At 35.4% G+C, this 17389-nt stretch overlaps 1 pseudogene; it reads right to left on the bottom strand.

The window, feature by feature from the left end:
- Positions 1-215: 215 nt before the first annotated feature.
- Positions 216-17389, bottom strand: part of LOC113491916 — a 29927-nt pseudogene continuing 12753 nt past the window's right edge.

Here is a 17389-nt window from a genome sequence, read left to right as displayed (position 1 = left end):
TTATTATTGATAAAGGAGGCTTGAAAAAAATGAGTAAAACGAGAATTACATAGAATAAGAAAAGGAAAAGGCAGAAAGACAATATATAAAGAAGTAAAGATGGTAAGGGATCGAGAAAGATACGAGACAAAAATGCTACACCGACAAACTTGATGCACTAAAATCTGTTGTTGATGTTAATTTAATTTGACACATGTGCTCATTTATTTTTCCACCTCCGCCTGTTGTGATAAGTCGCCTAAAATATCAACAAAAATGCTTAAGAAAATAAGTAGGCAGTTTCGTCTCAAACTGTCATATCTCGTATATCTGCGACAGTTTACTGTTACAACATAAAAATACACGTTATGCACAAAACAGCCTTAAAAGTACTTTATTCAAAACCACTACAACATAAGTCTACCTACAATACAATACCTAAAGTACCCTCACTACCGTCACGTGTCATTGACCTCGTTGTGGTGAGACTTCAACGTTCCATTCTTGACTAACAAAGGCACGTTGTTTTGTTCGTCGATCACGATCTCTGTGACGTCATCGTCTGTCTGTTTCAGCGACGCGTAGTTCGGAGGCGGAGTTAGTTCTTTGGAACTTAGTATTGGTAAGGGTATTTGACCTGTTAGACCTGAAAATGAAATTGTTTATAATGATTTGAATTTCTATTTGGAATCTTAATTCACTACAATATTCGGCTATAGTCAGTATTCGGTCGCGTGAGATAAGTTTAAAAAAAAACAGCGGAAATGGAACTAAATATATTACTATATTATTTCAACCAAATTCAACCGACTTCAAATAAAAACTACTAAGCAAATTCGATGCAATATTTGAGACCAAATGCCAGCTATTTTACGTAAAATGAAAACTAGAATCAAGAAACTCGGTTCATCTATTTCGAGGTTAACTCAGAAACAAACATGAAATAAAAACTAACGAATTGAGGCACCTCTTTTTAAATCCACCTAAAAATTAACAATTAGATGAAATATATATACGTACTATGTAAACCTATATACTAATATATATACTTACTATGTAAAGTAGAGTCTAGTTCAGCATGATTGAGTACGACGACCACATTAGAGCCGGCCCCGCTGAACACGGAGGCGACGCTGGCGCGCGGCGACAGCAGCACCAGCGGCACGCCGCGCGACGACAGCGACCCCGACAGCGCGCACATGCCCTTCGCGGCCGTGAAGTCCGCGCCTGGACCGGACGGGGAAGGTTTTAGTGTCGGGAGTAATGAGCATGAGCTTATGAGCTTAAAAGTAGTTTGATTTTTTTACCTTTCGAACAAAAATCACAATTAAAATCAGTTTGAGTGATAAGATGACACAGACACGTCAAACTCATACGGCTACGTCGTTTCGGTAAAAAACTAATGCTAATAATATCACAGTTAAAGAAGTAACGAAGAATAGAAACGTCAAAGATATGGAAGAATTACCTTTGTCCAGCCGTGGGATCTTATACGTGTAAGTCATTAAAACTCCCTAGTACCTCATATGCTACTACTAAGCCATTTCCTTGTATCAATACGCCAACGGCTAGCACTGTAGGTTAAAGTGAGAGAAGGTGCCTGACTACTGTTACTTGCACCGTAACGCTTTGCATTACTTATCAGTCCACTCTCACATAAGCTATCACTTGCAAAGGTCTCATACCTAGCACGTATCGGCAGTCGATGACGACGGGCATGCTGCAGCCGCCCTGCTTCTTGGCGGCGCGCTCCACGTACTGGCGGATGTACTCCACGCCCGGGAAGTACAGGCTGTTGCCTACGGTCACCAGCACGTAGCTGAAGCCGGACGAGTTCTGGAATAAGGTGTAAGGGAAATGTTAGTGGACTGTTGTTGCTTGTAATTGATTTTGGAAGAGTTTGTGAATATCTTTGACGCAGATGTCTGTGCGAAGTTATGACGAGATTGTATGGAAACCATGACCTCTTAAGTTCTTGTCTGTTTATTAGCTTATTACGAAGAACTAAGGTTATAAGTTGATATAAGGATAATCTGATTAAGCATAAGAGCTCAGCCAGAACTGCAACTTGCATACTTTTGTACCCCACTTTGGGTAGAAATTACACACATAAAGACGTCTCAAGTTAATGAAAAGCTAACCTACACGGGAAAGTAGAGCTTAAACCTCTACACCTAAAGGCAACATTACCGTGACGATCTCGGCGTCTAACTGCGGCCTGGCACTAGGGTACGTAACAGCATGACGTTGACAGCGACTCCAGCAAGAATGCCTAGTTCTACTCCGGCCGATAAGCAAAGAGCGAACGTCGCTAATGCAGGCACGACGTCCGCGCGACGAGAACGCCACATCGGTTTCACTACCTGTAAAGATAGGGTATTTGTTTTTTATTTTCCGAAAATATACATATTTGTCTTGCAATAAAGAATTCAATATTTTTATTAGTTTCAAATATGGAGTGCAAAAAAGTAGCAGCTCCGATTTGACTGGAAACCGACTTTAACATAGTTGGGACACGTTAGGATGATGACAAAGAAGTGTTCAGAGACAAAATATTCACAATAAAAGCCAACTGACAGAAATTAATAATTAACTTTTCCAAATGCGTTTCACCGGGGACATTAATGGTGATTGTTTTCATTTTATGATGAATTCTTGCTTATGTAGACTTTGTGCAAATAAAATACTTTAAAATGTGGAAATTATCAGACATTAAGAATAGTTAAGTCTAAAGCAAGATCTTACCTCATATTCTATCATAAATATCACAGCACAAATCACGACGGCAGCTAGCGCCGCCTTGGTATAAAGTAGAAATACGGCGTTAGAAGACTGAGCGCCAACAACACCAGAATACCTGGAAACATACCAATATGATACAATAATAATGGATACGATAATTAACCTGGTTAGGTAAGTGCATGAGTAGCATAAATAATACCCTGAGACATCTGAAGTTGAAGGTCAGATCGAACTCTTCGGAAATTATTATTTGTATCTCTTTTCATTCACGGGCTAACTTCATGAGAAGAGACCCGGTCCTTTTTAACGGCTTGAACGGGGACACAGGTCCAACGCACAGAGGCCTTCTTGAGAACTTTAATATACAATGTGATGGGGCATCTACTAGGGATAATTCACCTCCGCTCTATGGGAGAACAGAGATGAAAAATCCAAAGTAGATGCAAAACTATTGCAATATGTATGTAAAACTAAATAGGCTATTATATAAATGAGACATGTTAAGTGGACCAGTTCCTTAAAATTATTCGGAGAACTATGGCACCTGCCCTTTTACGCATGGAGATGCAAACAATTAGGCAGGCGGTGACTCGCCGCTCACTAGAAGGGCCCCCTATAATACTATTATTATTACTAGCTGACTAGTAAATTTTTTGCAATATGCACACAAAATTTCAGGAGAAACAAGAAAGTATTTGATATTTTAGAAAGATTTCCAGCAATGACATTGTTCATGCCTGCGTTATGCGACCGTTTTCATGAAATACACTGAATGTCATGCTGTCTTTGTGTCTTTTAAACGTAAAGAAGGGATAGAAAGTCACTTTGCAAAGTTAGTGTCATGTTCATTTCGTCGTTTATAGTATTATTATATTGAGTTTTTAGGGCCAGCAACTACCTTTTAATCTATAACTATCGCAGTCATGCTGGTGAGACCATAACATTAGAACAACGCATGTTGTGTATGTCAACAAACTATCCGTTTCGTGAATACGTAGAATCCATCGGCAAGTTGTTATTGTTTACACAGCGGCATTGCACCAGGTGTTCTATTCAGGTGATTTGTGTAACATATACTACGCAATGTACAATAGACAAGAAATTATATTAACTGATGATTAACAATAATTATAGCAAAAGGTTATACTTGATGCGATTATTCGCCTTAATATTTTCACTGTACGGTTATTTTTTTTTACTGTTTAATGTTTTTATTTATTTGTTTATCCAAATAATAATGTATGCTATACTTAGAGCTTGCACTGAGTTTATAACAGGATTGCAAGTGATCACTATTTGTTTGTAATTTCTTAATTGTAAGTAAAATAGTTATTAATTTAAAACAGGTAATGTAAAAAAAAGTTTTACTCGTAGCTTTATCCGCGTGTATGTAGTCATTGCGACATGAGTCAGGTCACAATCGGTTCAAAGGTTATAGTGTTAGGTAGGTTAGGTAGTATGTGTTAGGTATCAAATGTTAACTAAAAATTTTTGGTTACCTAAAATTTGTAACATTAGTATAAACGTTATTATACATAGGCGTCCAACTCTTCAACTCCCAAAATATCAATTGTCATTATTTTTTACCTGTGTAAACACTGCCGAACTGCGTGGCAACCCCGCTCGCGTGGTTGACAGCGCTCCGGGAGAAGGACCCTGTGATCGGCATGGCGCCCGCAAACGCACCAAAAATGTTCGACAAAGACAGAGTTATTAACTCTTGTGTCGCATCTACTGACTCCCCACTCGCTGAAAACAAATATAAAATAAGTGATTGAAAAACGACTTTAATGACATATTTTTTTAGAATTGAAACTATCTGGCATTCGTTAATTCGAAAAGTAAAAAACCATTAATTAGTTACAGTTAAGAGTTAGGTACAGGAGACTCATAACGGCACTGGTCAGTAGCTGATATACTCCTTGAATAAAATGTTTCGCCGAATATGACGACATGAAGCGAGCTCTTATAATATACAAAATAATATTAATATTAATAATATTGTTCATAAAAATAAGAACTGTGCTGTCAACATTTCCATTCATAGGCATAATGGCATAAAAAATGGAGAATTTACACTCATAGAGTATTTTAATAATATAAGTAACACCGAGAGATATCAATTCACACACTATTCGTATTACGTGTTCGTGTGTTATGGATAATTTCCTGACAAATCATGTAATTACAAACAGTTCCTAGAAATTAAACTTAATGCAATCTAGTCAAATCTGTATATTCGTTAAACAAAAACAAGTTATTGAACCTTTGCCTACTTTTTCTAACAAAATAATAAAAGCAAACATCAAGGTTAGTATCATAACTATTAAAAGCACAATTATTTTTATGGCGAATATTTAAATACCTATCGCCGCAATCGGCCTTGCTTTGCATAAATACATGGATTGATTGCGTCATACTCGTGAACGGGTGCTGCTTGCGGTGGCTGGTCGGTCTGCTGTCCTTGGCCTTTGTACTTACAGTCAAATTTCGTATTGGCTTAGATACGGCGAACTCAAATTTTTGTTTGTTTGGCACGGCACATACACATTTTTTTGTTACTGTTATGTATAATAATAATAATAATTTTTGAAAAGAGATACAAATAATAATTTTGTAATTGGAATGACAGCGTGCTGCTGGGGAGTTTTTTTGCACCGTTTCTTCTCTCACAGCAAAAAGCACTTAGGAAGCGGTGATGGGGGGCGAAACCGGGTTCTGTCCAATGTAACCTGACCTTCAAAAAGTGCTACTTAGTAGCCTAATTTGAATAAATGAATTTTGATTTTGATTTTGATTATAATATTGCATAACCATCAATTATAAATAATTGTCCGGGATCATGTTGTTATAATCGTTGTTTTATAAAAGCCATTTATTATTTAACATGTAGCTCGCTAACTTAGCTTAAGAATTTGAAGTGGATCTAGTTGGGTTATAAGGACTTGAGTTGCGTGTGCGAAGGGCATAATTTATAATTTATTAGGTATAAAAATTAGTACTATAAATTGTTTTTGTTTAATTGCATAATTTGTTAAAAATAATTGTAATTAGCGGTTTAAACTTGTGCGTATTAATTATAGCATTAAGTGCACGCCACCCTTGTTTCCTTTATGTAAATTTAAATATATATTTCTTGCTAGATTTTGACATCTGTATCCGAGCCCAATGCGATTTTATTTACTGTTAATTAATTATTGATTATCTTAAATTAATTCCATTGGATTTGTTAGAGTTGAGAAAGAAAGAGACTTGAGAGTTATTTTTTGGTAGATAGTTTGTAACTATCTACCAAAAAATAACTAACTTTAATAATGGAAACTAAAGATCATTTACTATGGTTAAGCTACACTGACAAAAGTTTGTCATTTGGATGGGTGACAAAAATGATATTAGCTAACGATAAATCCTCAGACAAAACGGCGACAGCGGCAAATCAAATCTTGTCTATACAACATAAGGTCGATTTCTGTTTGACACTTACCGAAAGCCTTAGCTATAGCTACGTTGCCGAGTACGGCGATAACAGGTACTATGAATATAGAAGAGCCGAGGTCTGAGCACATCTCGATGAAGCCGACCTCGCGCCCGTCCTCCAACACCGTGGAGAACGGAGGTAGTCTTATGGAGGGAAGACCGTCTCTGGAAAATGATGAAACATTTGTTAGGTAGTGTAAGCGGTTTTGTTTTTCAAGTACGTGTGTTGGCATTTTATATCTGACACACTAAGTATACTAATTATTGTGTAATTCATCGATTTTCTGAAGCAGTGTTGGTCAGTTTAACTAAACCGGAAAAGATAATACATGTTTGAAATTGGTAAAAGAGGTGATTTGTAAAGATGTTTTTACATAGAAGTTGTGTAGAGATGTGTTGTGTAGTTTAAAAACCACTCACATACACATACACATACAAATCACTTCTAAGCCTCTTATAAAATGGTATGTCTTTTCATTCACGCTAACTTCATGAGAAGAGACCCGATCCTTTTTAAAGGCGTAAACGGCGACACAGGTCTAACGTGCAGAGGCCTTCTTGAGAACTTTAATATACAATGTGATGGGGCATCTACTAGGGATTATTCACCTCCGCGCTATGGGAGAACAGGCATGAAGAATCCAAAGTAGATACAAAACTATTGCAAGAATGTGTGTAAGAACAATTAGGCTATAATATACATATATGATAAGTTATATGGACCAGTTCCATGGGTTAAAAATGGTAATTATTATTACTTACTATTATTACACTATGAGTAATACAACATAATTCATATTTTTAAGTAAATTTATTATGATTTTTTTTTATCAACTCTGAATTATACATTTATATCAAGAGTAAAATGTTAGAGACTGAATACATGACACTTTTGGTAAGCAGCTATTAAATTATAAAATTCATTAACATTATTCAATGTAATAAGGCAACAAAACGCAAAAGAATTAATAAAATATTCCTTACTTAACAGTCCCTGTTAGTTTGAAAGGCTGTGTGGAGTATTTCTCGAAGAAGAAAGCTGCCAAGGAGCAGCCTATCACAACGATCGCGTTTCTCGACGTCGACAGCAACCAAAGAGTTTTCTTTAAACCTTTCGCACTCGGAGGCAGGTTAATGTCTTTGATTTTCTGAAATAAAAAGTAAATTTTTGAATGATAATACGTGTAGGTACGAGTTAGCATTTGTCATAGAAAGAGACGAATATATTCAGATAGTAACATCTCTTCTATCAATATTTTAAACGAATTAGCCCATTAGACCACCTGTACGATAGAAATGCCACGCTAAGGTTACCATCGTGTTGATGCATAACTTTAATGACGAACTAAGGGATTAAGTATGACTAAATAAATGCATACCTACTCTGGTTAAAACAGATGAGGTAGGTCAAAGGAAGTAACATTCTTAAAACAAACAAAATTACCCAACTTCCTACCAACAAAAAAAAAAACAATGGGATTTCAAAACAATCCCAAAAATTAAATTAACGTAATCTCCCAAAATTGTTTATTTCCTTCATTAAAAAGACAATGCAACAACCTCAATATTCGCGTGAAACTAAAACAAAAGAAGAAACGTGACGAAGCAAAAGTTGAAGAAAGTTCTTTTGAAATTAGCATAACGAGTTGTATGTCAATTTACATAATAAAAGTAATATATTGAATATACAGCTAAACACTTGAACAATTATAGAGAAATTAAATGCTAAAAGATACGAAAGGTCAAAAATATTTAAACAATTTGGAACGAATTTTCATTTTGCATCAACAAAAACACTTTTTCTCCTACCAGTTTTATTAAATTAAAAACGTATTTTAATAATGGAATAATTCGTCGATTATTTCATACCCATCACGTGTTATTGAAACAATTATTGGTATATTTCCATTTTATAAGGAATACGACAAACAGCTCTTTCATATGTTTATCTCATCGTGTACTTATTATGAATTGTGTTATAGAAACATTTGTGGATCGACATCACGTTCTGTGACCGGCAAACAAGAGCCAAGTTCGCTGGCATCAAATTAAGTGCTATTGTAGAGTTCACAAAGGAATGCAAACACAAAACATTGATCGTGAAACAACAGCCTGACAAAACAATTGTTTGAGTAAAAATTGACAATTTGAAAGCAATTTGTAAGACATCAATTTGGGTTCATAGACATAACATTTGGTCTTATGTGACTTTCAGGTGGGTTATTGGAAACCAAAGAATTATATATAGCGCGGAGTCTTCCGCGAGAAAAAATAAGATAAAAAACCTACATATATATGTATATATAGGCTTTAAACCACTCAGAAGGCAAATGCAAAGCTGCTAAGGTTTATTATTTAATGCACGTATCTAATAAGGAAAATCTATACTAATATATAAAGCTGAAGAGTTTGTTTGTTTGAACGCGCTAATCTCAGGAACTACTGGTCCAAATTGAAAAATTATTTTTGCGTTGAATAGACCATTTATCGAGGAAGGCTTTATGCTATAAACCATCACGCTGCGACTAATAGGAGCTAAGATATAATGGAAAGTGTGAAAAAAACCGGGCAGGTATACCTAAATCATAACTTATATCTTCTACCCACGGGGACGAAGTCGCGGGCAACAGCTTGTAAGTAATAAAAAAGAAAAAACGGAATAAAAAATACGAAAATAAGCTACATGCACATGTTAGCCTTAAAGCTTGCTATATAGCTCTTATGCTGTAATATATCTCGCGATACTAAGTAAACTCACGTGTATTGAGTATACATTCTATCTTTCATGGACAGACAACCTTTCCCCACCAAGGTTATTTCAGTTTACAAAGGTATACAATATCATATTTTTTAAACAATTGTATGACAAGCATGCATAGCCAATTATTGTACGTTGATATAACATTTAAATATGGCGTATGGAGTGTAATCAACAGACGCTTTTTTGTTGCCTGTCTTTGCTTGGACAAATGTGAAGAATATTCAACAATGCAAAGTCTAGACAGAATTCAACGAATTCCTTTTTTCTTTTAAAAGCTAATAAAAGAACGAAATTAAAGAGTCTAGAGATCCTAGCAGATTGTCAGGGCGAAATATTTTCTTATTTGACATCATACACCTTAATGTAATGAGCGTAGACATGAAATTCAATTCGTTTTTATTAGTTTTTTTTAAGGTACATAGATGGCAATGGAATTTGAACCTTAAGCACGAAATAATAGTTTCTAAAACACTTATGCCAGTTTAGCATCCAAATGCGTATTGATGCTGTGTTGTTAGTAAAAATAAGGAAGATTCCGAAATAAATAGCTGTATTATATGCAGTAGAGGTGAAAATATATTTACTAACAAAAATTAATTAAGTATCGTAAAAACGTGGTACCAATATTTTTAATTACTTAACATTTGGTAACCAAATTAAGTATAAGTTTAACAATGTTAAGAATACACTTGTATTAAACTGAAAGTATTAAACGTCATCGAAATTTCTTTTATTTCTATAATACATTAGTCTATTGTCATTAACCTTTTGTTTGTAGCACTTATTAAAGGTATTAAGCTACTAGAAAGAATACTTCGTAGTTTTTTCTAGTTTGTATATCACCGTCCGTCAAGCGTATGTTTCGTAAATGAGTGTTACACATGTGCGAGCAGGATGAGACGCTTGTTGATGGAAAAATAAATAAACAAAAAAATACTTACTCTCATAACTAGAAGTAACACAATACAAGATATACCTAAGGTACTGTCAGCTATCCTTGCATTTGGAATATTGGTTATCACCTGAAACAAAAATTACATTTTGGTAAATCCAGGAATCTAAATCATAATTATACATCCAGAAAGTCGATTTTTGAATACACAGCAATCTTACACTTGCACACACTGCGCATTGCTTTAGTCCCACACTGCATCAGCAAAATGTTAAATAGTACTGCTGCATCATTCAATTTTGACGTTAAAACCCCTTAACCTATCACATATTAATTTACATTGAAAACCAAAATAGTCTGTATAGTAGTTTCATATAAGCAGGAACGTGGGATAGGATGTTTAATGAACATCCATCAATTAAAGTTCAGTTCCATCAAAGTGATCAATATTAATTATGGAACAATAGGCTTTCGACATCATGTCAAAGTGTTACTACCTCTTTAATATCGATTGATCAAATGACCTAACCGTATTGTAATAAAGAGCAAAAATATTTAAGAGTCAACCATTCTTTAAAATCATTGTTTGGATTTTTGTAGTTTTTTGTGATTTCACTTTCATAGCTCAATGTATTTTGTAGTTGCATTGTTTCATGTGAAGGAACTGGAATCTTTAAGACGACTGAGTCGCTCTTGACGCAAGGCAAAAGCACGTCGCTGATGAATTAAGTTGCTTCGTGTAAAAAGATTTTTACTTATATTTTTATTCCATCGGTCTTACCCTATCTTTTTCATTCAAAATCAAAATGAAACAATCCTCGTCCAAGTTATTGATCACCGATCTCACTACCAGCATAGGCTAATATGTGTAAAAGAAAAATTACCTGTTTAACTGTATCTATGAAACCACCAGATCTAAATTGGAGACCTAAAAGTCCTTTAAGCTGCGACACAGCGATGATGACAGACGTGGCTGAGGTAAAACCAACAGTCACCGGTACTGATATAAAGTCTATCAGAACACCTGAAAACAAAAGGATGAATTAGAAAAACATAGGGTCGTACTATTTTTTTGGATCTGCACAAGGCACATTAATAAAAATATGAGGATCTTTATTGGTTCATTAGCTTAAACTAGCATTTAAGAGAAAAGTTTGTATTTTTTGTCAAACGTTTAATAGATAAAAGGAATATATAATGTTACTGATTTTGAACGTTTTTTTTTATTAAAATTTTAACTTAATAGTATTATTATTTATGAAGATAATAAACTTGATTATTGTGCTGTTAACCTCATTTAACAAGATTAATTAAAGCTTGAATAATAAAACAACAAATGAAGTTAATCCACCGACACAACTGAGTGACAATTAAAAGGAAGGTTGTGCCTGCGTTGTTACGAAAGAGGAGATCAAATTAAGCAAACGCCGGTGAATAATGAAACAGATCCCATACCCGCAGCTGAATGGAAATTGGATAATGATAGTGAGATAAGCTCGCAAACTAAAGTATACACTAGTTATGAACTAGCTAGTGAGGATAATTGAGGACGCATTGTAAATGTTACTATTACGTATGGAATTGCGAACCGAGGTAGCGAACTTCAATTTGGAGATAACAAAGGGAAAATCATTGAGTCGGCTTGATAACAACTCGCACAAACACATTGAAAACGATAAATAATACGTTATGATGTGATAGTGTGCGGTTTAAGGGCAAAGCAATTTAATTTTAATGGCGGGTTTTAACTGTATATAAGATTTAAATTTAACCGAAATTCATATTCCATTTGTATAAATTAGAAATGTACCGTATTGTTATAGTAATATCGAATTGAACGAATGGGTATAACGGTGCTCTCACTTTCAATATGTATTGCACGCCGGCCTTGGTTAGTACAGGATATAATTATAATAATTACGTATACAGTTGAATATAATGCCATGTATCGTGTCTTCGACGCATTCAGTAAACGTCTGTGCAAATAGATAAAATAATATACATAATGCAGTTTGTGTTCAAATTCTATTGCACGCACGTTTTACTATCGAACTTCCATTTAGAAAAGAAAATTTATATTCATGACTCACACATAACATTGTTTTAGGCAAAAAAAATATAGCAAAGAAGACTTACCTAAATGTAATATTCCCATTATAAGTTGTACTACGCCAGACAAGAAGCATAGTAGCACCGCATAATCATTGTTCCTGCCCTGTATTTGTTGGTATGTCATAAGCGCCAGCAACGCCGTCGGGCCCAAGGTTATGTCCTTGCAGGACCCGAATACTATATAGACGAAACACCCCATAAATGACGAGTAGAGACCATCCTGAAAAGTTTATGACTGTCAACGCCTATTTTACTACCTGTAGGTCTACAGGTGTAGGGAAAAATATAACAAAGTTATTTTATGCACTAGGGACATAGTTTTTATAAGGTGTGTCAAATGCTAATGAAAAAACATAGCAAGTTTTTGAGCGTTAATTAAAATCTTATGCTCGATTGGTATAGATCAGTGATTGATTCGTATGTGTGGAAACAAAGCAGTAGGTGCACAACCTCGACTGTTGTTTCATCTACCCCCTTTGTTATAAGAATCAGACATAAATGTAATTTAAATTTCGTCACTTATGATCAATCTATTGTAATGGTGCTGTCAAGTTTCATGAGAATATCCTAAATGCAAATTCTACTTTAATATGTATGAAACAATATTCTTATCATTTAATGGTATTGCTAAATTGTCCAAACATAAAACGTATCACACATGAATGATCGGATTCGAAAGCTCTGAACTCAAAATGACATTATTTCACATTACGTAAACCTTATGTTTGCAATACGTGCTCAGGTTTTTTGGCGGTTTCCTTGCAAACGACCTTTTTACTCCAAATGACCCGGTCATTGCACCCTAAAAATCGGGACATCTTTCGAAGTAGATCGACTTTTACCTGCGACGCTATCCATGTGACGTAAAAAGGAATTTACGATTTCTGGTACAGAGTAATGCAAAGAAAAAGTTGTACTACTAAATGTCGACTGTTGTCACATTTCCGATCGCAAGAAACTTGAAATGCAATAAGTAGTATAATGCAATGCATGAATGGAAATGAAATAATACTTAAAATAATTTGCAAAGGAAACCATTCTAGCTTTACTAAAAGTGGAACACAGTAATAATTTTAGTATCTCAGTATCTAAATATGACTTACCTGTGGACTTAGCCCAGCCAGTGTCGCATACGCTAGAGCCTGTGGTATCACCGTAAGCCCCACTGTGATGCCCGCAATCAAATCTGCCAGAGCCTTCTCTGAATTGTATTCCGGGAGCCATTTTGTTATGGGCAGCCGTTTGTGTAGCAGGCGCTTACAGCGAGTCTGTCTTTTAGACCGATGTTTAGACGGCGATGACATGATGATGCTCTACCTAAGAACAAAAAGAAAAACATTTGAACTTCTAGTTAGATTTTCGATTTCACGAGATAAACGCCTTCGTAATTGGTGTTTAATATGACAAGGTTATAACAATTAACGATTTTATAATAGTAATGGTCAATGACTGACCCTCATCTTAATTGAACGTAAACATAAAGAAAGGTTAGCCAATTTATTTTTCAAATGATAGCTAAAATTAAATGACCAATAAGCAAAGTTCAGTTTAAAGGTTTCAACATCGTCCGATTTGGAGCAGATAGTGAAAAATTATTTTCGGTTCATAATTATTCATAAAAACGGATTTCTAATAATATTATCGAAAGTAAAGTGTCGTGTACCAGTACATAAAAAGTTCGTGAGTTTTCATGAACTCGTAAATATTTGTTGTATAAACAATACAAAGTAAAAGAAACAGTTTATGTAGGAGCACCCGGTAGCTTTCTCGAAACATGATAGAACAATAAAATGAGAGACAAACTTTGCTACATTGTCTATAGTTTGCTTGCGACGCTGTATTAACGGAGGAACGGAACACAGCACATTTGAAAAATAAGGATTCAAGTTAATTTACTTCAGCGTAATGTTCCATTTCTATTTTGATAGAAAAGCGAAAATAGTTCGTCTACCGACCCGTTCATTCCACGTTTTATGTTGTCAAGCCAGACTTCAATATGGAGTCGGTAAGTCAGCGGTTACAAGGCTCTACATTCCCCCAGCCTATAAAGCACTCCTGCAGGGAATATTGGGGTAGTTGATTTAATTTAAGACCCTTTGTGTCGCACACTTCCAATTCCCTAATAAAGGCTGGCCGCTAAACATGGCCGCCGAAAAACAAAAGGCCAATGTAGATCTTATGTATAAAGGGCCGACAAGAATCGATGGCTATTATTGCCGAAATAATAAACAATGTTTCGAGAAACCGCCAACATTCCTACGTAATATTTAGTTAGAACTACCAAAACGCCCACAAAATATTTGAAACAACTTTCATAAGTAATCCCTCAGTACATGATAGTAAGAAAATAATTAAACTTGGCGAACTCTTAGTAGATGAGGCCTTCCAAACAATCAACGAACAACAGAATAACATAACCCGTATATCTTAGTGTTGAAGCAATTTTACTACAAAGGAGTAAGAAAGGGAGGGAACAAATCTATTACTGTCAATTTACCCCTTGAGTGGTGGGTTCAGGGAGAAAATTAGTTATTAGTGTGTAGTTCGGACATAAGGCGTTGGCCGTGTTCTTCGGTAATATTGAGGTCGGGAGTGTTAATTTGCGATGGTATGTTACATCGCTTGCCAATAAACCTCTAGTGAACGACGAAGCTGCTGCTCTTTGTTCCCCGGCAGGTGGGCCCAACCAATTATTCGGCCAGATTGGACTGAGTACTTCCATTAACCCTTGTGTGTTTTGCACATCTTTGACAATGCCGGGTTTATGTCGGCCGTGATCGAAACATTATCTCTGTAATATACTGTTCACGTAATACGCAATTTTAGATAATACATGATGTACGTAATAAGACATAATTCTGCGTATAAACATCTAATCAGTTTAATGGGGACGGGGAATATGCCATCATCCAACGGAACATGTACTATGTAGTTACACATTTCCGTCTACTTATTTTAAGCATTTAAATTCAATCAAACGGTTATTTGTTTTATATAAAAACGATTGTTTAATATCAAACAACCTTGAATAACTACTTCCTTATGAACGATATCTAATTTTGCTCTGACGTTGTGGACTAAGATATAACAATATGCGTATTACCTACCTATTTCTGCATAAATCCATAAAACGATGTAATTGGTTGTTGAAGCGAATAAGTAATTTAGTATTCGAGTTAGAGACTGCTGAGTGATTGCAATAACACGTAACAAGAGGCTTCCACAACAATACGACTGATTGGATAATGTTATTTCATTCTCGCAGAAGCGAGCACGTGATGTAAATAAACTCATACACTAATAATTGCTGGCGTAACTCGTGCTGCCGAAATGTTTGAAACGATAGTAAGGATATTGACCATGAACTGATAACGAACAGTTTTTTTTATTATCATATATGACGAATCCATGATTAACCGCTTTCAGTCATATCGCTTATCATTAAAAATTGCTATTGTTTTACGTTGTACGTTTCAATGCGTTGCGTCTGACAGGGACGGAATGGTCTGAGACACAAAAACTGACGGTTTTTTGCGCAACGTGACAAACGGTCATGATTAATAAAATTGCCCGCAAACGAGAATACAAAAGAGATACTAAAATATTATGTTTGTTTCCAATATTATGTGACACGGGACTTTCAAAACCCCGACGCAAAAAGAGGGCTGTTATAGCTTTGACCGCTATGTGTGTGTGTTTGTCTGTGGCAAAGTAGGACTAAAACGGATGAGCCGATTTGAATGTGGACTTTTTTATTTGAAAGAGGATGCAACCATCCTTATTCTTAGACATGTTCTGCCAAATTTGGTTTACTCATTTCAAGATCACGAACTCCTTTCTAAGAGGAGTGTTATAAGTTTCACCGGTACGTGTGTCTGTCATTGACAACGTAGCTCCTAAACGGGAAAACCGATTTGGATGCAGTTTCTAGTTTTTGTCGGTATTTTTAATTTAACCTTAACTTTATTGGTAACAATTTATTTTGTTCATCTGCTCTAAGGCTAGCTATGATAAACTGAGTCACAACTCGTGTATCTTGTTTTGGGACTGTTTAGATTTAGACATAATAATAATTTGAAACACCGATAATTACAAAAAATAAGTAATAGGTTAAGATAAAGCGTTAAAGTTGAGGAAAACAATCTAATTACCAGATTTGTAGATAACAATAAATATATATCTTGTTTAACGTAAGTCCTCACTTTTTGAAGTAATATTATTTCTAATTCTGAAATACAAATATATTTAAATATATTTGTTATAGATGCATGGCTTCCTTATGCCATGGCCATTGTAAATGGTTATGTTCGTAATAATTGTGTACAAGAGTCTATCGTAACGACGCTTGTCGTCAATTACGTGTGATTATTGCAGCTCGTTTTGAAGATTATGCGTCGAAGGAAGATTGCAGAGAACGACGTAAATACGCCTTTCAAAAATATGTTTCTTTATAGACTACTAGCTGCCCCAGCAAATGTTGTTATGCCATATTTGTCGTCCATAACGTAGTCGTCTGATATTCAGACCTACCCAATATGCACATGAAATTTCATGAGAATCGGTCGAGCCGTTTCGGAGGTTTCAATTTCGTACGGACACGATAATTTTATATATTAGATAGAGTGGTTTGCACACTATGTGAATATTCAGAGAAGTGTGGGGAGTGAACAAGTATGGGAATCAAGTATCGAACTAAACGCTTATCAGGGATCTTACAATAATGCCCTATCCCAAGACGGTTATCAATCATTTTGGTGGATGTTAGCCACGTAATTCCTCCATCAATCCGTCGGCCCATGAGCCGACTGTATACTTATAGGGCTGCTCCGATCTATTTAACTTATATTTGGCAATTTTTTGACATTTTATTGTTTCTTTAGCCTATTAACGCGTAAACATCATTTGAAAATTATAACATCACTTCAATATATGTTATCAGAATAATCATCTTGTACTAATAAGGTCAAGTCCACACACACTCACACTTAATCTCAATTACGTATTATTTTATCAATATATATATTTTCGATGAGATAGCAATCAATGATTAGTGAACAATTAGCCACTGAAATTATTTTGCTAAAAAAACTGGGCATGTCTTTCGCATACCAAATTCACAGTGGGCTGGTAGAGTTCAGGATCATGCCATAAGGGTTGAGACGACTTTTTTAGCATTCTGCAAAAAGCTCGAGTCGAACTCAGGTAATAGGGTGGGACAGTACAGGTTAAATGTAATAAAACTAGCTGGTGCCCGCGGACTCGCCCGCTGTAAATCGAAAATGATGCCGGAGGAACATAAAACTGGGATAAAAATATGTTTATCCTGATTATAAACTAACTGTGCACAAGTTTCGTTTAAATCCGTTCAGTGGTTTTGCTGGCACAACCATCCATACATATAAAATATAAGTAGGAAATAATTAGGT

The sequence above is a fragment of the Trichoplusia ni genome, chromosome 3 (assembly GCF_003590095.1).
Source record: "Trichoplusia ni isolate ovarian cell line Hi5 chromosome 3, tn1, whole genome shotgun sequence".
Lineage (NCBI taxonomy): Eukaryota > Metazoa > Arthropoda > Insecta > Lepidoptera > Noctuidae > Trichoplusia > Trichoplusia ni.
The sequence above is the reverse complement of the archived record's forward strand: the minus strand, read 5'-3'. Positions and strand labels throughout refer to the sequence as shown.